We start from the raw sequence: 10,312 nt of genomic DNA on the forward strand, positions 1-10,312 counted from the left end.
AACTGTGGTTAAGCTTTTCTCTATTTTTGATTTTTGAAATTTTAAAATGTTGCCGCTCGTGGCCAGCTATCAGGATCAAAAGGCTGTGGCTTAGATGAGAAAATGACCGTTGTCCGGCCCGTTTGGGAACAGGAGTATTGCAGTTCTTACAGGGCTCTAACTTTTTATCGTCCCCCCCTTTTTTTTTTCTTTTTACCTTACTCCTTGGTTCGATTTAGATCGCTAATGCCCGGCTAGGTTGCATTTTATTTATAATATATAAAAATATAAATATAGAAATATGAAAAAATTATTTAAGAAAATATAAATTTTTATATGTATATTATATATTTAATTTTTTTTATATCTGTACGTATTTATTTTAATTATTTATATTTATAATATTATAAATAACAAGAAACTTAATAAAAGGAATTTCACAATTGATTTAGGTAGCATTTGTTAAAAATAAATTTTACAAAATTTTGTGTAATTTATTTATAAATTTAAAATTTTAGTATTTGATTTAAATAAAAATTTATTTAAAATTTTTTATAAAATTTATTATAATTAAAGTAAATTCTATTAAAATTAATAAAATTTGTGAATGAATTTTAAATTTAAAATTATATATATTTTAATTGATAAATTATTATTTATTATTTTATTTTATTTATTTAAATATAAAATATATTAAAAAATTCATTTATAAATTAATTCGATCATATAATTTATTTATAAATAAAATAAATTTTACCATAAAATTGAACTAAACATGTCTTAATTTTAGTTATGTTATTATTTTATTTTTAAAATAATTTATATAATTATTTTCTTAATCTATTTAAACTATTATTTTATAAAGAAAAATTTATTTATATAATTATTTTATAATGGAATTTCAATACCATAATTACCTTTAATACTATTGAGGTTTTAAAAGTTCTGTTTTTTCTTTTTAAATTAGTATCCTATTTCACCATGCCTAATCATACCAAAAAAAGCTAAAAAAATGAAATGGCTTCACTTTTTGTGATTTAACCTAATCGTTTCAATTTTAGTTAATAAATTAATTTTTAAAATTTAAAGAATTTTATCCATATTTTAAATTAAATTTAAAGGGAGCATTCCCCACCTAATTAACCAGTCAAGAGTTTTTTTAACATAAACTTATGGGTTCCACTTGACACATTAAAAATAATTTTTAAAAAAATTAACCCTAATTAACCGTTTAACAAAGGATAGTATAGCGATTTAATATACAAATAAACCCTACTGTTTTGCCCCAATTCTTCTCTTCTTCGGTTCTCCATCAATTTCTTCCACCCAATAATTCAAATGTTAAATCCCTTCAAATGGAGTTCAATGTAACACCCCAAAATTTTAAATTTTAATTTTATTTAAATTTTAGGAATTTTTTTGAAATTTTTCGGATTTTAAAAATCGAGTTCGATTTTTCGAAAATATAAACTTTGATAATTTTTAAAAATTAATTTAAAGATTACGTGGCAAAACTAAAAATATATTTGGAATCTACGAATTTTTCTGAGTTTTCTAGAATTTTTTTCGGAATTTTTGGACCTCGTTTTCAGTCCCGAGGCCGAGTAAAAATTCAAAAAAATTTTGTATTCTGAATCAAACCGGCCGAATCGAACCGGACCGATCGAATCGGACCGGCCTTTTCTTTTTCTTCTTCCCTTCCCCGCGCTCGTCCGACCTCCTTTCTCTCTCCTCCCTCCTCCCCTTGCCGTGCTGCCACCTCCCCTGCCTCCCCACCTCGCTGGTGCGCCGCCTTAGCCCTCCCCCACGGTTGGCCGCGGCCTGGAACGCTGGAAAACGGCTCCTGAAGCGACCAGCACGCGCGCGCGATTGTTCGTCTTCCCGGCCAAAATCCGGCCGATCCGGCCACCAATCGGACCGGGTCTTATTTCTAAACTCATCTACTCGTCGATAGCTTTCCATAGACACCAAGAACGCCGAAATCCATCGAGCGGTTTGTCCAATTTTTGCCTGGGAAGTTTTAGCCTATTTTGACTTTTGGGCTAGATTTCTCACAAACCGTAAACCCCACGAGAAAACCGAGAGTACCGGAGTGCTCCACTCGTTGAGAGCTTCGAGGCGACATAAATTTCGAATTTTTTCGACACCGTTTTTCGGTGGGTCCCACGAAACTTCTTAGTATTTTTTCGAGCATTAAATGAGCTTAGAAAATTCCGTAAAATTTATGTACTAACCCCCGTGTTGTGGGCTTCGTGTAGGTATCCTCAATTCGCTGAAATTCGACAGTTGTCCGGGTCTGTGAATTTCCTACGCATGCACTGTATCAAAAAGTCTCCGAATTGGACCGAGGTTTTGGCTACCCCCCCATTGTCAGACGTCCCGAGCTCGTCCCTGAAGTCAGAATCGGCAAAGGTAAACCCGAACCTTGTTTTTTTTGTAATTTTCTAGTGCTTAAATAGGATTAAAAATCTATAAAATATTCGTGGTAGCTCAGAAAATTATGATTCTTTTTGCAATAGCCTAGTAATATTGCTAAGGGCCGCGAGGCAAAGTTTTAGAATTTTTAGAGCTTGTTTGGGTAGTTTTTGGAAAAATGATCAATTATAAGGACTAAATTAAAATTTTACATATTGTGATGGATGACTGATTTGATGGGCCCAGGAGAGGCTGTGTGATGTGATTGAATTGTGGATATATGAGTTGCGAATATAGAAGTGTGTTTTAAGCCCTTTTGCAGGTTGGGTAGGTCCTAGGTATAGGGGAGACTCTGCCGGATTTTCGGCACAACTTAGGACGTATTTGGTCTTTTCTTGATTTGTATTGAGTCATTTGTATTAAATAATTGTAATGTAATTGTCAGGTGAGCGATGACCTTCTTCCTCCGCCACACCACAAAGTGACCGTTGTCAAGTCTGTGAGTAAAATATTAATTTTAATTGTAATTTCACTATTATTATATGTTCAAGCATGCCCATGCATCACTTATATGCATATATCTATGTAGATAAACTTTAGGCACGATTTATGCTGCATTCATAACTGTGAAAGTGCCATGTATGTGGTTGTGGTAATTTGGAGCGGCAGCGTGCGTTGGCGTGCGCGTGTGATGTGGTGTGGACTATGGATAGGACAGTAGACACGCTTAAGATCTTCATTGGGACCGGTCCTTCGGTAGACACGGCTTGAGTTCTTCACTGGGACCCCGATTTGGTTATTAAGTGGAAGTCCGAAATGAGTTCTTCACTGCACGCTTGGAATTAAGAGAGTCAGATAGGGGATCACCCCATATATTATGATTGATATTATTGGGTGTGTGAGTGCTCCAAATTACCTTTTTGCTGTTATAATGTGAATTTATTACTAATGTTGCATTTCACGTCACAAGGTGCATTAGTTTTAGATAGTTATAGAGATTATGGTTAAAATTGATATTTTACTCTCTGAGTCGAACGCTCACTCCTGTTCAATATTTTTTTCAAGCTACAGGAGGATTTTATTGTGGTTAACCTGCTTTTCTCCTTCGCAGGTTGTTTATCAATATTTGTGTAATTTTATTTACTCCTAGAACTTCCGCATGTGTTAGAAATATTTAAATGATTCGGGTCTGTAATATAAATTGTTATGTGGACCTGTAAAAATTACTATATGCATGTTTGATGGACTGGATGAGGGAGCTGAGCTCCCATTTATCTTTATGTTGATGTGAGTATGTGGAGGGTGAGCTGAGCTCCCCAATTGATGATATATTTTGTTTACAGGTCGGGTGAGTCAAAAACTCCCCGTTGAAAGGTCCATTTTTATGGCGGACTGTCCGGTTGATTTCTTGAAATTGGGCCCAAATGGGCCTTAGAGTTGGGTTGAGTGAATAGTTAGGCTTACTACGGGCCTCGGGGGCTTTAGACTGGCCCAGGTCCTAGTGCCGGTCCGGCCCATAGGTTGGGTCGTGACATTCAACAACTACACTTCGTTTAACATCATCTAGTTCAAATTCAAGGGAATCATTTATAAAGAATAGCTCCCTTTCATTAGCAGTATTAATTAAAAAATTTGAAGTCCATACTATAGTAATCTTCCATGAGCAATTTTTCTCATTTTTGAGTTTTCAAATATGTACTCCACAAAATAATTAAAGGAAATTTATCAGTGTTTTCTCATTGCACAAAATCACTGACAACAACCTTATCTCCATAAATGAAAGCTTATTAAGGCCTTTTGCTAGTGTATGTTTTGTCCAATGTTCGCATCCATCTCTTATCCTGATTAAACCATAGGGACTTATTCAGTTTCCAGTTGATTGAGATATTTTAGTTTTATTTTCAACTTGCATTTTTCTTTTCTTCAAACTCTTATGAATCATCCTCATCACTTGCTTCCTCTTAAAAATGAGACTTTCTCTCTTTGATTTTGGTTTCTTTGAGGTCTAGTCCTTTTTTTTTCTATTGAATTCATCAGTCATCCTCTATCCCATCCGGCGAGGGATGGCTTTCATTCACTAGCCTGAAGAGTGGGTTTGTCACGACCCAACCTATGGGCTAGACCGGCACTAGGACCTGGACCGGCATAAAGCCCTTGAGGCCCGTAGTAAACCTTACTGTTCTCAAATCCATAACCAAGGCCCAAAAACTTAGGCCCAACATGTAAATAAAATAAAATAAAATAAAATATTTTTATTCGGGTCAACCCAACCCGATAACCATAAAAAACTGAAGTAAGGGGAGCCTCGCTCAACCCTGTTATCACCACTTACAAATTGTTTAAATACCACACAAATCTTCATTTATTAATCTCAAAATTTTAAATTAACACGATTTCTAATAAGGTTCACACTATTACTTACACATGCGGAGTTTTAGATTTTAAATTTTGAAAAATAATGAAATAATTAAATAACCCATGTTAAACCTGCAAGGAATAAAGCAGGTTGCTCTGTAAAAGAACTCCTCCTGTAGCCTGGAAAAATAGGTGAACTGGAGTGAGTATTCGACTCAGAGAGTAAAATATCAATTTTAACCATAATCTCTATAGCTATCTAAAGCTAATACACCCTGTAGAGTAAAATGCAACATCGTCAATGTTTTCACATCATAACAACAAAAAGGTAATTTAAAGCACTCACACACTCGATAATGTCAAATAATACTTATATGGGAACTGATCCCCTATACAGCTCTCTTAATCTAAACTGTGCCAGCGAAGAACTCAAGCTCGGACTTCCACTTAATAAACCAAATCGAGGTCCCAGCGAAGAACTCAAGCCGTGTCTACCCCGAAGGACCGGGTCCCAGCGAAGTTCTTAAGTCGTGTCTACCCGTCCTGTTCATAGCCAACACCACACCACACGTACGCCAACTCACGCACACTGCTCCAAATTACCACAACAACATCCATGGCACTTTAATAATTATGAATGCAACATAAAACATGCCTAGTGTTTAACTACATAGATATATTTTTATAAGTGATGCATAGGCATGCTTGAACATATAATAATATCGAAATTACAATTAAAATTAATATTTTACTCACTAATCACTGAGGACTATTGCGATTGTTGGATGGAGGAAAATAGCTGACATCGATCACCTAATTATTAAATTATAAATTTATTAGTACTAAGTCAAGATAAAACTCTAAAGAGGCAACAGACAGCCTAATTTATGTCGAAAATCCGGCAGAATTTCCCATATATCTGGGATCTACCCAACCTGCAAAAAGGCTCAAATAACACTTCTAAAGTCAACTTATATCTCATCATCATTATATAGCCCCTCCTGGGCCCTCCAAACCAAACAATACTCAAAACTTTAAAAATTACGTTTTAGTCCCTATAATTGACATTTTGTAAAAATCCACTCAAACAAGCTCTACAAATTCTAAAATTTTGCCCCGCGGTCCTTAACAATATTATAAGGCTATTGTAAAAGGAATTGTAATTTTCTAATCACCTATAAATATTTTACTCAAAAATATTACTCAATTTCATAAGTTTCCAATAGCTAACATATTATTAATTCAACCCAATTCAATATTCACATATTTAAACCTCCATCCTCAAGCTTCAACCAATCATATAAAATTTAAATATCTTAATTTCAAATAATCTTATATGCCCATATGCTAATAATCTAACTAAAATCCATCTATATTTTTCAAAAATATTCTACAATCACTCAAAAATTCAATAAACACCATAGAATATCTCCAAATAATTTTACTTTTATCATATATTTTTCTTAGAATTTTTCTCAAATTTTTTCTTGTTTAAGGAACACTGCATTTATGCTCCACAAACAGAGAAATAATGAAAATAATCTTACCCGAAGCTTATCTGTGTCTCAAAAATTTTAAAAATTTATGAGGAAGTATTTGGAAGTTGAATCATCTCCAAAGCCCACCGGAGCCACCGCCGGAACCACCGCGCACGATGGCCGGCCGTCGGTCTCCAGCGACATTTGCCGGATCTGATCATACCATCATGTTCCTCTCCTCTTCCTCAGTCCATAGGTGGTCTCGGATTATTAATCCAAAGATCGGATTGTCGAAAATCTCGTCAAAAAGTCAAAGAAAAGCCGATTTTCTCTCTCCTCGCCGGTGCCGGAAACGGCCACCAAATCCAGCGAGGCTGGTCTCATCTAAAAGGGCTCGCTCTTAGGAGTCCATAGCCGCTGGAATCACTCCAATCGGACGTCGGGATCGCCGGATACGAGCATTCAAAGTTTGGGACCTCTTTTTTTTTTTTCTCTCTCTCTCTTTCTCTCCACTGTTGGCAGAATTTCGGGCTACTGCCACCGCTTGGGAGGTCGCCGACCGAGTGGGGAGCTGCTTGGGAGATCGCTGGCCGGTCACCGGAGAAGGAAAGAAGAAGAAGAGAGGGGAGGAGAGGAGAGGAGAGAAATTGAGGGGGGCGGGGCCTCCTCCCGATTTTGCTTTGAAATTTTTTTTTTTTTAATTGGCAGTGACAGTGGAAATCCACTGTCACACGCCAAGTCCCATCCCCCTTTCCCTTTTTTTTTTTTTTTTTTTTTTTTCTGTTGTTACATTCTTCCCCCCTTAAGAAAAATTCGTCCTCGAATTTTCAAATAAACAAGAAATAAGGAAAATAAGATTATTAGAACAAGTGCAATCATTACTCCTCCAGCTATGTAGAGATTGGTAAAACATTTACTTTTCAAACTCCTCGTATATTATATATGACATTTTACTGCTCTCTGATTCTACTATATAGTCCTATTTGTCATCATCTCTTTCTAGAGGGCTTTTATCTTGTAACTATTTATTGACAATTTTTCTGACATTTCAAGTATTCGCTATACCTCACTGCTCTTGACTTGATGTCTCATAATTTCAATCAACTTTGGCGCTTACCTTACTTTTATTACGCCCTAAAGTGTCTCTTGGTGACTTCAGTCCTCATTCCTTTGTGTTCAATAATCTCTGTTTCCCCAATGACATAACTTATGTTCCTTATTCCATGGTATCCTATGAGTAACTTTCCTGTAGCACCTAATCTAGGCATCTTGTTCGAGATCTTCACTGTTCTTATGACCTCAGTGGTCAATACCTATAAATCTTCTCACTCCCATGATACTTCAAATTTTTTTAATCTCTTTTGTGTCATTACTAAGGTACTTAGACCAACCTCTGTCCATCTTATGTAACTAGTCAGGTAGAGTCCCCTCCAAGGGCTAAGTGTATCATTTATCAACATTGAAAAGTGAACTGGGTCTTTCTTTCTAGGTAACAAAAGTGTTTATATTCCCTGACAACTCAATCCATGCGACTTTATCAATTCTCACTCCTCCTCTGGAATGAGAATATCTAGACTTTATCCTAAAGCTTCTTAGTAGGTGGCCTACTTCTGACACATTAGCACTTAGATCGAGGCTCTACTACTTCTTTAATCTATCATCTCATAATAACTTGTTTTAAACATCTCTTAGTGTGTTCCTAGCATACCTATTCCTTCTTATCCTCATCATTATAACTAGCTCTATCGAGCTTTCTTCCTGTCCTTTGCATCTTATCCACTTCCTTTTTTCTATTTCTGGTATTGTTGATATCTTTTCAACCTGCTGTACTTATTCCTTAATTTTAGTCCTATCTCACCCTTACACCTTTTTCCTTTAAAGATGTCTATCCCATCATCAACTTTAACTTTCTTTTTATTTCTTAGTCTTATTTTGATTACTAGTTCCATTACTTCGAGAATTCTAACCTTACGATTTACTCCTACCAGCACATTCTTCACCTTATGTAACACTTATAATTGCCCATAGAAATTTCTTGTTGTATCTCCTTTTCCCAACTTACCTATCAGAACATTATCATTCCCTACCAGCCTTAGTAGGAAATTACTCATCCTGGATGGATAGGAGCTCTAGAAATTATAAGTTCCATCTGAACTAACACGGCTGTGGGAAATGTGTGCTATGCCTTAATTCTAAACAAGATACTTCAGGTGTTTATTCTCCTTAATATAATCACATATACTGCCCACAACTTTCCAAACTTCAACCTCAAATTACCCATCAGCAATAATTTCATCTATTGAAACTCATCCACAATTAGTATTTCCTTTAGCTCTTAGTTTAAAACAGTTGCAAGCCTTAGTAGCTAACTCAATTTAACTCCTGTCATTACTCTGATCGTCCTTTCATACTTAACACTAAGTATGCATTTACTGTCATTCTCATATCAGGAAATTGTGTATGAATTGGTGCCTACCAAACTCTCAAATAACTAGGTCTCCTTGACTCAGTCTCTGTTCCTTATATAACCCTCTAGAACCAATAGCACAAGCTAAACTTGAAAAGAAAGAAAAATATCCTCTTATATTCAACTACGCCGATTGTCTATATAATAACGTTTAACCTATGTTTCTTGGTCTTTCTCTTAAAATTTCATCATCTCCTAGCACAATTGTGCTCTAACTATAAGGTATCATCTGCATGAACCCTTTATCGTACCATTGTCCTTCCTGACATAATACTTTATAATTTTATTAACTTTACTTATACTCGACCTATGATTCATATCCATCATCGTTTATATTGTGCCCTTAAATTTTGTTGAATCCTGAAAGATTTCTCTTACTAATAGATTCTTCCAACACTAATTCCACCCTTATCTATGGTCATTAATTTGATCCTTGAACTTTCTAGTGATTTATTACCACCCATACTTGTCACTTTTCGTTCTACCCCTACTGTTGTTCTGTTGTTATTGCTTCACTGCAAAGTGATTCTGTTGATCACACTAACAATGTTTGCCTGACATTCATAACAAACCTCTAACTACCTTCTCACTATCTCAAAAGTCTAACCTAAAACCTATGTGTCATTATCTATAATTCTTTCCACTCATCATACCTATTTGATCCCTTAGATTGACTTTTATTCAACTTACTACTTACTAACTTCTTTTTCTCTGCCTAATTAGATAGTCCACAATACCATCGCACACTTCTAGCTTTTGCTCATTATTATTGTATTCCTCACCTAATATTCTTGATACTGTTAACAAGTTAAAAGAATCTTGCCCCATTGCTATCCACTTCACTTTAGGAATAGGGAATAGATAAAATATGATCCGATCATGTAACTCCAAGCTCTATATTTTAGCCCCTGGCACTATCTCAACTACATCATGCTATGAGTATCACATTACTAGATTCCATATCTCCATCACTATTCTCACTAATGTGGCCCCATTTTGGGTTCTCCGTCCTTGTCATTTACCTTGCCAAGAATAACACTTAGCCTACCCTATATCTTAACTTTGTTCCTTTTATTATGCGCACTTCAGGTTGTCCTTTCATTTATTTCTTTTGCCTTACTCAAAATAGAACTTGACTATTCTATCCCTGGTTCCATTCTTCTTCCTAACATGACAGCTGTACTTGCTAACTATATCTTTCAGAGTCTCTACCACGTTATCACATATCTGTGCTACTAAGATTTGGTCCTTTGACCACTCTAGCTAGTACTTCCACTGGCATTTAGATAATATTGCATCTGCAATCAATTGTCCAAACTTTCATTCTGTACTTTCTCTATGCATTGGCCTTCTGTGATTTATCTTTGCTAATTTATTACTCTTAATACTGTTACAATTAGATTATACTATTATTTTGAATAATATGAAGTTAGAAAGGAACTCAGGAAATTGCAGTCATACTTTTATTGTATGATCTCTATTTTTATCCTTTAGCTTACATAATACCCTTACTACCTCGAGAACTGATTCTGCAGCAATTTTATTTATTTGTTATTATTATTATTATTATTATTATTATTATTATTATTATTTTTTTATTATTATTATTATTTTTTAA

Source organism: Hevea brasiliensis, chromosome 14 (assembly GCF_030052815.1).
Source record: "Hevea brasiliensis isolate MT/VB/25A 57/8 chromosome 14, ASM3005281v1, whole genome shotgun sequence".
Lineage (NCBI taxonomy): Eukaryota > Viridiplantae > Streptophyta > Magnoliopsida > Malpighiales > Euphorbiaceae > Hevea > Hevea brasiliensis.